The sequence below is a fragment of the Pinus tabuliformis genome, chromosome 1_2, assembly GCF_031772625.1.
Source record: "Pinus tabuliformis cultivar Carrire ecotype Pingquan chromosome 1_2, CPIR1, whole genome shotgun sequence".
NCBI classification, from domain to species: Eukaryota; Viridiplantae; Streptophyta; class Pinopsida; order Pinales; family Pinaceae; genus Pinus; species Pinus tabuliformis.
This window is the reverse complement of record NC_142298.1, coordinates 998,302,122-998,315,916: the sequence shown is the minus strand read 5'-3', so window position 1 is coordinate 998,315,916 and position 13,795 is coordinate 998,302,122.

The following is a 13,795-nucleotide window of genomic DNA, read 5'->3' as shown; positions in this document are numbered from 1 at the left end:
ACAAAATCACTATGAAGAACATGAAAAACATAACTTGAACACCACTCAAATAGAGTTTTTCATTAAGCTCATAGAAGAGAATCATGGAATTAATGTCTCAGTCAATACTTTTGTGCAACAAAAACCATGGTATGTTAAAACTATCACTATACACAACACTTGGTGTTTTCGTTATCATGTGGAATTTCAATTATATTATGACGCTTTCCTTAATTTTGGTAAAACATTTTGGAAAATTTCACCTCTTCCTTTCACTATCCATGGTTTCATATCTGAAAATCTATGCACAAGAGAAAGTCATGAATTATTTTACCAAAAGAAATGTGATGGTGTTAAAAAAATGTGATCATTTTGGAAATTTGACTTATTTCACAACAAATATTCTATTGATATAAATGATCAATCATTGTCTAACCTAAATGCTAAATCGGAGAGATATGAATATATTCATACATCAATTAGTTCAAATAATAGCACAAGCTCTAAAAGGATTGATTTACAAGAAGAAGAAATTTTTTTGAAAGAGTTTTTGAACAAATTTGAGACAAAAATTTGTAAGTAAACCAAACATTCACATAGAGCTCAATGGCAGAACCTACAATTCAAAAAAACCCATGAAATTTTTCCACTAGGGACCATTTTGTCAATAGTTGATTTTGAGGAGAATTACACATTTGTTGCAAGAAATTAAATACAGAGTGAATATTATCATTATGACCAAGTACCTATGCATATCCATATTCTATATAGACATATTGAACAAAATGTTGATCATATAGAAAGCACCAGTGAGAATTGACATGTTATTAAATAATATTACTTTCATATCAACAATGGTCGTACACATGATACACATTTTTTACAACATTATTTTGATAAGATTTATGACTCATTGAAAGGTCGTGGAATAAAATTCAATGAACATTGGATATGGGCAAATGGATGTGCATGTCAATTCAAATTTTCACGATCATTCTTTTGGTTGTGGTGTCTTCATAATAAAATCCACATTAAACATTGTAGGAATTTTTTTGAAATTGGTCATGGAAAAGGAGAACATGACGGACCAGGGGCATGTATAAAATGAGCACTTCAAAGATATCAAATGGACCACTCTGCAAAACGACTTGTCTCAGTTGAACAAGTTGTTCGATGGTGCATTGTTGCACTAAGCCATCAAACTAACCCATCAAGGGAGGTACAGAGGTATGTACATATATACAAAATTAACTTGTGTATAGTTTTAACATATGATTATGTTTATTAATTTTCTAATTTTAAACATTTATAAATGATATAATTTAAACAATATCACGATAATTATCTTTGATATATAGATTGTATTTTAAATAACATATTTAAATTCTTGTTTGAATTTACTACAGGTTTTTTTGAATATTGGAGTCCAATATGTGGATAGATCGATTACATATGAAGTTTAAATAGTATAAGGGACTCAAAAATTGCATTCAATTAAAACAAAGGATTGCCGAAATGTGTTGCATTTGATTAAAAAATATGTTCTTGTTTTTTCCTTGTTTGCATAGAGGACACACAATCCAATGATGCTTGTGAAAATGATATGTGTGTAGAATATTGGCAACATACATAACTAAATACAAAGGGGGAAATGTGAGTTGAAAGTGTCGAAGAGATGGAATCAAAGGAGACTATAGTATTATCTAAAGGTGATCAAGTTTTTGATATTGTTATAGAAGGTAACATTTCAATCGCTTTCAAAGGATATATATATATATATATATATATATATATATATATATATATATATGTTCTATGTTTTTAAAATAATTGCATATAAGTATCTAGGTAATAGTTAAAATATAGAGATCTAAAAATACATAATAAAATCAAGTCCATGTTTATAAAGTTAATTTCGGGTTATTTATTTCTGAATTTACACTTGTTTTATTGTGTAGGAGATGTTTTTGCTCTAGTTGCACCCATTAACAACATAGAAAATGTCAGGTATTATTTGATGCGGTGCACTAAACGAAAGATGAAGTTATTGGAAGACTATGATGATAACCGTTGTATATATGAAAGAGGGTCTATTATACTGAAAGGTTACTTTTTCCAAGAAACTCATCAAACTGAGATTAATGTTTAATTTCAAGACTATCAAGCTGATGTCATGAGTTGTCAATATAGTCACTTGGTGTATGCAACACACATAAAGTTGATAGAAGTTCAATAAAAAAGACAATTGAAAGTTGAAAAATGGAGAAGGTCAAAATCTGACCATGAATGGATCATTGAGGATGGAATTCCATTAGAATTGTTTTATTTTAATTTCCCAACAATTTATTCTCCTTGGATTCATCTTTGAGAACTTAGAGTTCAAGTACATTGTTAGCCTTTCTTTTCGTGCACTCTTAAGTTATACATTCTTAAGAATGTGATGATGTGAAAGCGATGCTCATTTGGTCTTGTATTGAGTTAGAAAATTATATGTATGTTTCCTGTTATGTAGGTGTATTGGGTATTTGATTCTCTTGATATTATGTTTTTCATGTACGACAAGTAATTTATATGTATACACTTATCTTAAACGATTTCATAAATGAATGAAAAATGTATTAGCCTTTCTATACATGAATGTAATTTAATGTACATACTATATTTTATAATGAAATTTTAAGTTATGATTTTTTTATACATCTAAATCAAATTATAAGATTCATTCAAATGAAAAATATACTATGTTTTGTAATTTCCAATTTTACTTGATTCATTTTAAACAAATTGTCAAAACAACTTTAAACAAAACCTAAAAACCATCTACTAAAATTATAAGAATAATTGAATGAAAAATGTACCAAACAAATGCAAATTTACTTTCATTGCTACATATTCATGACCTTAAATATGTAAAACCTTTAAAATCATCAAACCATGCATGCATCATGCAAATTGTGAACCATGTTTTATAATGCAATTTTATCTAGTATGTTTGTGCATTCAAACAACCTTATATTAAAAGTGAACTATCAACCGACATCCATAGTAGCCTTTCTATACATGATTGCAAAATGTACATACCATATTTTATAATGTAGTTGTTATGATTGTTTTAGACATCTGCATTGAATTAAAAGATTCATTCAAATAAAAAATGTACCATGTTTTGTAATTTGTAATTTTAATAGATTCATTCAAATGAAAAATGTACCATGTTTTGTAATTTGCAATTTTAATAGATTCATTTTAAATAACTTGACAAAATTTTAAACAAAACCTAAGAATCATCTACTAACATTATAAGAATGATTGAATGTAAAATGTACCAATAAATGCAAATTTACTTTCATTGCTACATATTCATGAAATTAAATATGTAACACCTTTAAAAGCATCAAACCATGCATCAAGCAAATTGTGGGCCATGTTTTATAATGCAATTTTATCTTGTATGTCTGTGCATTCAAACGACTTTATATTAAAAAGTTAACTATCAACCGACATCCACAGTATTCTTTATATACATGAATGCAAGATCTACATTCCATATTGTATAATGAAATTTTAATTTATGATTGTTTTAGACATCTACGCCAGATTATAATATTCATTCAAATCCAAAATGTGCCATGTTTTGTAATTTGCAATTTTACTATATTATTTTAAAATAAATTGACAAAACAACTTTAAACAAAACCTAGGAGTCATCTACTAACATTATAAGATTGGTCATGCAAAATGTACCAACTAAATGAAAATTTAGTTTCATTGCTACATATTCATGAACTTAAATATGTAAAACCTTTAAGCATCAAACCATGCATCATGCAAATTGTACCATGTTTTATAATGCAATATTATAGTATGTTTATGCATGAACAACTTTATATTAAACCTTAACTATCAACCGACATCCATAGTAGCCTTTCTATACATGAATAAAAAATATACATACCATATTTTATAGTTCAATTTTTTTGATTATTTTAGACATCCACACCTAATTATAAGATTCATTCAAATGAAAAACGTATCATGTTTGTAATTTTCAATTTTAATAGATTCATTTTAAATAACAAATGAAAAAACAACTTTAAGCAAAACCTCGGAATCATATACTATAATTATAACAATCATTGTGCAAAACGTACCAACTAAATGTAAATTCACTTTCATTGCTACATATTCATGAACTTAAATATCTAAACCAAGTTTTAGGCATCAAATCATGCATCATGCAAATTGTACCATGTAAAATGTACATAAAATCCAAAATTAGAATGTATTAAATCATATTAAAGAGTTCTAGAATTAAAATATGTCTAAAATTTATATCATTATAAAAGTGTTTACGGTGCTCGACCTGCCAACATGTAGGGGATCTCCACGGTAAGAAGTCCCAATAAGACCTTAGATTGTTTGGTGTAGGAGTCCCGACATTGGGTCGTATGCTAATGCCTTAACCGCGATGGCACACATAGGCAAGTAAGATAACTTTGTCAGTCGCAAGGGTGTGACCACTGTTGTGAGTCAAGGAAGGTGTATGAAAGGTTCCAACACTTTGAAGGGAGAAGAAGGTGAAGGTGAGTTCTCGATTCAAAGATATCAATCCCTACTTGGCTAGGAAAACACAACACAAAGGACATGCATAGCTTCCGATGAAGGTGTATGAAAGGTTCCGACACTTTGAAGGGAGAAGGAGGTGAAGGTGAGTTCCCAGTTGAAACATATCAGTCCCTACTTGGCTAGGAACACACAACACAAAGGACATGCATAGCTTCCGGTGGAGCAGTCCACTCAGATGCAGCAATCAAATCGTACAAGGTAAGATAACACGAACAACACTCACGGATCAGTCTGAGATGAGTGTGACGGTTGTTATAGCAAGGTTCATGTGGAAGGTATGTCTAATGTTTGGAAGAGTAGTTGACATGGATGGTGACAACATTAACATCATATGAAACACATTAACAACAAGATCCATATAATTGCATAAAAATCAGTTCGTACACAAGTGCATAAGTTAAAAAACATATATGATTAAGGCAACCGAAGTAGTCCAACTACAATAACAACATATGCATGAAAATTTGTTGGCTCTTATTATATAAAGAAGTGTAAGTTACAATCATACAATACAACATGGAAACCTACTAGCCCCAATAGTGGAATGTTACAACCACATCCACCTGCTCCTCCGAAGATATGTACTAGCTCTGTGTAGTGGAGAAGCCAAGGCACATTACAATATTGTCCTTCAAGATAGTCTTGGTAGAAGCTTGGCTGACCAAAAGCCTATACAATGACTTATGAGGGATTATTTATAGCAAAGGGTGGGGTGACCATTGACATTCCCCTTTGTGATCGTTCAACTACCCTCATGACTCTTCACCTACTCTATGACTGTTACATCCAACTATTGACCCTTGACATGACTCAACATTACAATGCACATGTACTCATGTGAGAGAACATGGCTTGAGCAAGCCTTTCAAGACATCACTGACAATCGGTTTGTTGTGATGAGACTAACTCTGTGACATGATTATGATGGTGAAGGTTGTGAGATGATGCCAATCGTGGTTGTCCATGATGGTGTACATGCACCTCATGGTGACATCTTGCTAAAGAAAACTCTTGCCTCCATTGCAACTGGTGCATTAGTCCAGCCCCTTCATCCAACTCGTCTGCTAACATGTGCATCGTCTCCTTGGGTACAGTTTAACTGGAAACACACTAATTCATAGTGTCCATGTTGATCTTCAAGTGTGTGCTAGTGTCCATGCGCATCAACTTGTCGAAGTACATGTTCAGCCATAGTTGTACTTGCTTCTTGTCTTCGCCTTGGTGAGTGTGTTGAATGGGTTGGATTGCATGCTCGCGTTCAATGACATGCATACTACTGAATCCCTTGCATGAAATCAACAACACTACTCACCATGTCTGCTTTGTGGCAGCTATTGGGATGGATCCTTAACTTGTATAGGTGTAGTTTCATCCGTGAGTGCATGTTGGGCCCACTGTTGTTCTTGTTCCTACTACAACTCATTCATTTGTCTGTGTAGCTTCATCTTCTTCCTAAGTTGTTGCTTCAACACATGCAACTCCTTCTTTGTTCCATCTTCTACCTTCACGCGATCTCCAGGTCGCTTCGTCACTTCATAGCCAGAGTCTCCAAAGTTGCTTTGATCATCAATGGACCTGCTTGAGCTTGCAACCTTGTTCCACCTTCGTGTTGTCAACAACCCTCCTCTTACATTCATTGCATTTTGTATGTTCTCTTCAGCTGTTGTTCATGATGTTGCTCAATGTGATGTTGCTGCTATCATATTTTGATGTCATTTTCTACCAACAACTTGATGTCTTCATGGGTAGGAAATTCCATGGACACTTGATCGACATCATCCACATGCATGCTCTGAAAGGTTTCTTCAACTCTACTTTTCTGGAAACCCTTGTACCTTTAGTTTTGAGAGGCAGATGAAAACCTGCGATACCTAGAGACATGGAAATAGTCATGGCAAGAAATCTATGAGTTGAAAACCAAAATGAACATGAGAACTTACTTGTAACATACCTAGGTGAATGATCACGAAGGTTGCACAATTTCGGTTGGGAGGTCGGGGGACCAACTGACAAGACTACACAAGGCATAGTTAGAGCTGCTGGGAGACTAACTGACTACTGGAACTATGCAATGCACAGTCTAGTCTGGCTGTTGACTACTTGGATTGTGCAATGCGCAATTCTAGCTGGAAAAGACTACTAGCCCAGGGGCGGATTAGTGCAATTTCTTGGGCCAAGCAGCCACTACCCTCTAGAAATGCACAAAATAGTCTTAGAGGTCAGTCTTGGGTAGGAATGCACAAATATGGAGAGGAAGGTAAACCTTGCTTTCCCAAATTGCACAATGCAGCCTTGGTGAAGGAGAGCCTAGGCCAAGGTTGACATGACTCATTGATGAGCAACTTAAAGCAAGTAAGTCAGCAAATGCATGGTGACACTAAGTGATAGTAGAAGTGATCAATACTACATGTAAAACATGAATGAAAGATTCAACAAACAAATCAACATGCATGTGGGTGAGGCAGTTCGCTGGTTGGGCGAACGTCCGTGCAAAACAGTTTCATGCATGTGACAACGGTGAGATAGCGACGAAACCTGAAACAGATCTAGGACAAGCTAGTATACATGCAAACAAAAATAAGAATTCAAAGAAATCAAGAAAATGGTACTCCAATTAACAAAAGCACAGGAAGCAACAGAAATGTAGCACAAGGCATGGGAAGAAAGCTTACCCCAAAACAGCTAAGCTAAATGTGCCGACTTCTCCTAGATGTGATGTGGGATGTCACAGATATAAGGTTGATGTGAGGAATGAGCTATGCAATGTTCGGTTGATGATTTTTGATAACATCGAGGTTGTGATGCGCATGCCATGAATCTAGGGGAAGCGACACTTGGTGGAAGGTTTCAAAATGGCTCCTTGCATGTAACCTCCAACTGTTAAACATAGATCCCTAAAACAAGGGATGCCTTTGCATGTTGTCTTGGGATAAATAACCCATATATGTAAGTCTATTTTTCTTAGTCCTAGAGGGAACCATCAATTCAGCTGCACATGCAAGAGATTGCTTGACTACTTGAGAAAATGTGCATTTATGGTTGGGATCTAGGCTGGTTGCCTAAGAGATTTGCGCAATTTCTGGGCAGAGCAGCTGACTGTTGCCCAAATTTTTGCAAATCCTATTGGGAGGTTTGGCTGCCAGGATTGCGCAATCCTGGAGCCCAGGAGACTGTCAGAGAGGATTGCACAATTTCTGGAGGAAAGGTTGGTTGCCCTCCAGAAATGCACAATTTTCAAGGGGAATCTGCTCAGCCTGCAACTAGACCAAGTCCAAGTAGCAACCAATGAAAGGAAAAGGTCAAATTGTGGTCGATAGGCTACCTTTGAGGAAGAAATAAATTGAAGCTTGAGGACTTAATGAACCAAGGCAAGCTACTGTGATGTTTGGTAGGGACACTCCAAAACATGCTAAGGAAAAAATGTGGAGGGTGGTTGTAGCCGCTACATCAAAAAGTAAATATATAATAAAAAAATTATCAAATAAAAATATGCATCAATTCATAATAAAGAGTTTTACTTCAAATATGTCCAAAATTTATATCATGACAAAAGTAAATATAACATAAAAATACTATCAAATAAAAAGTTGTATCAATTTAGAGAATCTCACTGAAATATATGATTTATCAACCTCCTCATGCTCTCATCTAAATCATGGTTGCCTTGCACAACATACGTAATTTCATATATACATAAGATTTTGCACTTTAAAATTATTTTTTTAATGTTTTAAAATTAAATGAGAATGTAATCATCAAAACAAAATTATAAAAAGTTCCAAATTCCATGAAATACCTCATGTTGTTCCTCCTCCATTGTGCCCTTGTCTTGTTCACCATGCATTGCACCCTCATGGAGAAAATATACAATACATGTGCATGTATCTATATATATATATATATATATATATATATATATATATATATATATATATATATATATATATATATATATATATATATTAAAATTTTAAAATTGCACATGAAAATGCATAAAGTAGATCAATATTAAAAAAATCAAGAATCAACTTTTTCAAATTGTCTAGATGATTCAATCCCTGTAACCGACTAAAGTCTCAAATTCCATGCAATACCTCCTAGTGTTCCCCTTGCTTTTCACCCACCTAGATGCCCTGTACAATACATGTACATGTATATATAAAAATTAAAAAATTGCACATGAAAATTCATAAACTCACACTATTAAAAAACAAATTACATGACTTTTTCAAATTGTTTGGATGATCCTATCCCCATTATTGGCTCCATCGCTAAAGTCCCTTGAGAATGGAAATCGTCTCCACAGATCTAAAATTTGAAAATATTAAACCTGTAAGATAAATCTATCTAATTTTTGAATGAAACTTGCACTTCATCTTATAAAAAAACATAAGTTGAATATTCAATACTTGTGACATTCGATTATTTAAACATGTCCTAGTAGGGAGGAAGAGGGTGGCGCTATGTTGAAGACATTGGACGGAATTAGAATCTATTAACATTTAATTATATATAAATAATTATTTCTTTTAAAAATATGTCCTCACAATACGAATATAATAAAAGTAGAATAATAATTGCATCAACATGAACTCTTAGAAAGAAACTAACATCTCTCAAAATATCTTGATTGGAACCTCAAGTTCGGACCATGAAATTTTCAAAACATTTGTTCAACAAACGAGTTAACTGCAAATGGTGAACATATGATACATTTTTCTTATATTATATATGAAAAATTAAAAAAATGTATGTGAACCTACATTAACACATGTCGATCCCACACCCTCGTCCTCATGAACAATTAGGTCTTCCCAACCATTACGACAATCATTTTCATATACTTTAGGCTCCTCAATATTCATATTATTTATCTACTCATATGTTTTATATACAAAACTAGCACGTGCATTAGCTCGTGCTCATTGTCGATTTAGACCAATATCAATTCCAGTCAATGCACTCTCGATGTTGTCTATAATGGCATCCCTTCCCGCTCGACCAATTTGAGAAGTGGCATTGATATTTGATCACAAAGTTACCAAACAAGGAGGTTGGAATACCAAAGATGGCAGAGGGTGATGCAATTCAATATCATGTAATGAACCCTTACAATCACATAACCGACCTCTCCCAATACCATAATATTCAGATGGAAGGTCATTGTAATCAGGTTTCATAACCAAAAATAATTTTTCATAAAATAATTTTGCAAAATAAATTGGAACCTTCTCATTCCATGGCGATGTTCCATATGCTGCAATGAACCTATCATACAAAAGACTGACTATATCAGGGTGCTTGAAATATTGCACCTTGAGCATCTTTCTTTTTGGCCCCTCTTTGAAATTAAACATAGATTTTGTATTTTATTTTGTAACCCTTTTACTAACCTCGGCCCATTTACTAGGACCCCTTACTTCTTCCTTTCTACACTTCATCATATCCATTAAGAAATTCGTGGTTGGCCCAAGCTTCTCATCAATATCAAGGAATGATCTTAGAGAGTGCACAACTATTTTTAAGCTTTCTCAACTCTCTCCAGGGAGCTCCAAACTCCTAATATCTTTCCACAAATTTGAATAACGAATTTTGTAACCTTTTAATGTACATTTTTGGAGGTCTATCTCCCAAGGAAGCTCATCAGTAATATCAAATGGATAAGCAGTATTTGGTGTATAGCCTTCTTCTTGAATTTCCTGACTTTTCTTAAGTCTACTTGGAACAACATTTTCACCCTCTGCATCAATATATACAATTACATAAATATAAAAATGTGTGAACAAATGTGTGCATACACATGCAAGACAGACATGTACACACATGTGTTGAGAAATGGATACAAGAAATTCTAGTTTAATTTGTCCTTGAATTAAAATGTGAATTAAATTCAAATTCTATTCTCACAGAACCTTAAAATAGTTAAATTAAGTTTATTAAACTTATTTAACTTAGGAAGTCTTTTGGAAGTCATGTATATGTTCTCCCTACTTTGTAGGAGTCCAATGTGAGTTAGTTGTGAGTTGTAAAATAGAAGACTCAGTGTCATGAGTCAGTTCAATTAAATTAGTTCTCAAACTAATTAAGAGAACTAATAGTGAGTTAACAGTTAGTGATGAAACTAATGAAATCCACCAGTGCTACTCTAGTTAATTGAATATTTACTCATCAGAAACTCATCCATGTCAATTCTGAGAAAGACCTAGTTGAGACTAGAGTGCAAGGACATTGTACTATTTGTTTTATATTTTTCTTAGTTGCACTGATAGTGCATGCAATCAGGAACTGATCCTTAAGGGATTGCGCATTTTTTAGAGGATTTATTTCCCTTTAAATTGAAGCTATCCTTAATAGGAATTACACATTGGAATAGAGACTTGGAGATCTTGTGAATTGGATAAGCTTTGGCATTGACCTTTATTATGAGTTGGATATTGAATTTGATGAGTGTTGGGATTGCTATAGAGAGAACAAGCATTGTAATTTCATCTTGATTTTCTGGATCAATACAAAAAAATATGGTGGGGTTTTCAGTTGTGGTTTTCCCTCGATATTTATTGTGTTATGTGCCTTTGATTCTCTTCCTCTATTTATTATTGTTTTCTTGATGTTTATGGGCTTCCTCAGTAAAGAGTAGAAGTAGATTCTTGTCTCTTTCTTTAGCAAATTGCATTAGCTTTTGAATCTACAGGATTTTATACATGGTATAGGAGCAAGATTTTTTTTTGGGTTGAGAGTTTCTAGAGAAGATCTAAAACTTTCTCTACAAAATTTTCAGAAACAAATTGCAGATCTGGATTCCTTGGGAAAAGATACCCAAATTCAAAAACAAAATCAGTTGAATTGGAGTTCAGATAAGAGAGCTATCGTGGATTTGAAATCAAATCTCTAGATGAGATTTCGAAGTTTTGAGTTTCTGGGTTACAGGTGAAATTTGAATTTGCAATACATACTTCAAGCTTGGCAGATGGCATTCCATGGGTTGAGACTTCAGTATGCCTTGGAAGCAGCTCAAGTTTCATATTCTAGAGGGACATGATGGAGGTTTTGCTAGAGGACAATGGCTTGAAGGAATTTATTGAAAAAACAATTCCTAAGCCAGCAGCTACTTGATATATGGAATTTTGCATCTACGGATAAACACAATTTCCCTAGGTGGGTAGCTACACCTAGAACAATAGATTTAAAGAGTTTAACCATTTCCTATAGAAGATAAATAAGATAAGGGACCTACTTGTTATCTTTCACTTCCCTTTGTCTCCTTTGAATAGCTCCCATCGCTCCTTCTCGAACTGAATCCACTCAACAAGTACCTGCAATCATAAACAGAGGACAAAATGCAATCAAAGCAAGAGATCTATCTACTATAAGCAAATGGAATCGAAATCATTTACACATATGATGACCATACATAAACACAAGAATATGGGAAAGGGTGTAAACAACTTTATTAAGTAGAAGGAAGAGTTACAACCAAGAAGTCTGATCCCATGTCACTCATCCAGCTTGAGTTCCATCCTTCATCGCACAGAAAGCACGACACTCTGGAAGAATAACAATACTTTCTTACAATCTCAAACCTCAAATCAATAGTATCTCCTTACAAATTCTCAAAGTCTAGCCCCTGATCACTTAGATGAGTGCTCAATTTATAGGAAAATGGAGGAGGTTTTGTCATAAATGAGGGTATTAAATGGCCTTCCAAACTTAGAGTTAGTTTCCATGGAGGAAGAGATGAGAGGATAGGAGTTTACTTAACTCATTCCCTATCTAATTTTGAGCTCATAGGAGATGATAAGTGTGGGAATATTCTAGAAGGCTCCAGAAGATAAGAATATTCCCAGAACCCTATGAGGATTTTGCTCAATCTTTCCGAACGCAAGTCAAAGTGGGCCTAAGTGCTCTGAAATGCACCCTGACATGGGCCTACCTACACTGAAGAACACTTACCCCTGACCAAGGCTATGTTGGTCCCTCAAGGAGGCATTTCTATAGGGATTCAGGCTAGGAATATCTCTGGGAAGGAGGCATCCAAAGTGACGACTTGTCTAGGGCATGTAGCAACTAAATTAGGGTTTGATGAGCACTAATAGTACTAATCTGAATGATGGGAGTGATGTGCCCAAATAGAACTATAACAATTGCCTCCTAAAGCATGAAGTCAAAAATAATAATGTCGAGTGATATGCTTTACGATGTGATGAGGAGGTTCTGAAGCGGATGGTGACCTGTATCAATTACAATACATAAAATCATGATATTTTGAATTTTTTCATGAATCAATGAGCTAAGGCATACCCATGCTTAGCATATAAACGTTCATTACAAGTACATAGATAGTCATCTACAGACATAGACCCATGATGGGAGGACCATAAATGTAAATCCATTGTACAAATTATTTAGTACTATCCTGAAATCGCTACCCGGATGGATGAAAATAGATCCAGGGTCTTCTATCTAGTTCAATCGTTCACTCAAGTACGATTCTAACCATGTGAATATGTGATCTGAAGTCAAACATGGGAAGACATTGTTTCATTACCAGCCAATGATGTAAGTCATTAACAGATGTGAGAGAAATCATCGATAATGATAATGATCCTCAAGGTACTATAGTACGTTTTGCATGGTGTGAATGGATGTTTTGAGGTCGAACACCATACAAAGTCTTTCGGTCGAAGGCTAGTGATGTCAACACATCATTGCAAGCGAGAAAATTTCCATTGATGTATGCAAGCCTCAAGGTACTGAAAGGGGTTTCTAAGTCAACTCTTAGATAATGTGCTGATGTCGACAAGAAGCAACTCATTGCAAGAGGGCCTTGATGTATCCCACATCAATGAAATGAAATGAGTGTAATGACTTTTAGAGACAAGATGTAACTGACGACACAAGGTTCAAGAATGGTGATCATGAAAATGAAGGTTTGTGATTATTGCAAAGGATGAATTTAACTGAGTGACTTCTCTTAAACATGTCGGCGACACCGAATGAATTGGCAGCATTGACCCAAAACCAAAGTAATGGATGGTATGATAGACCAAGGTATGATGATCGTCAAGCAGATAACCCAACCCAACTAGTCACAGTGATGAAGTGAAAGTGTCATGTTCAAGAGCAACCTGCTACCATAAAGTGGTTTACCCCTTTTCCCATTTTCCCCAGTCATTGCTAACCAATACCTCTT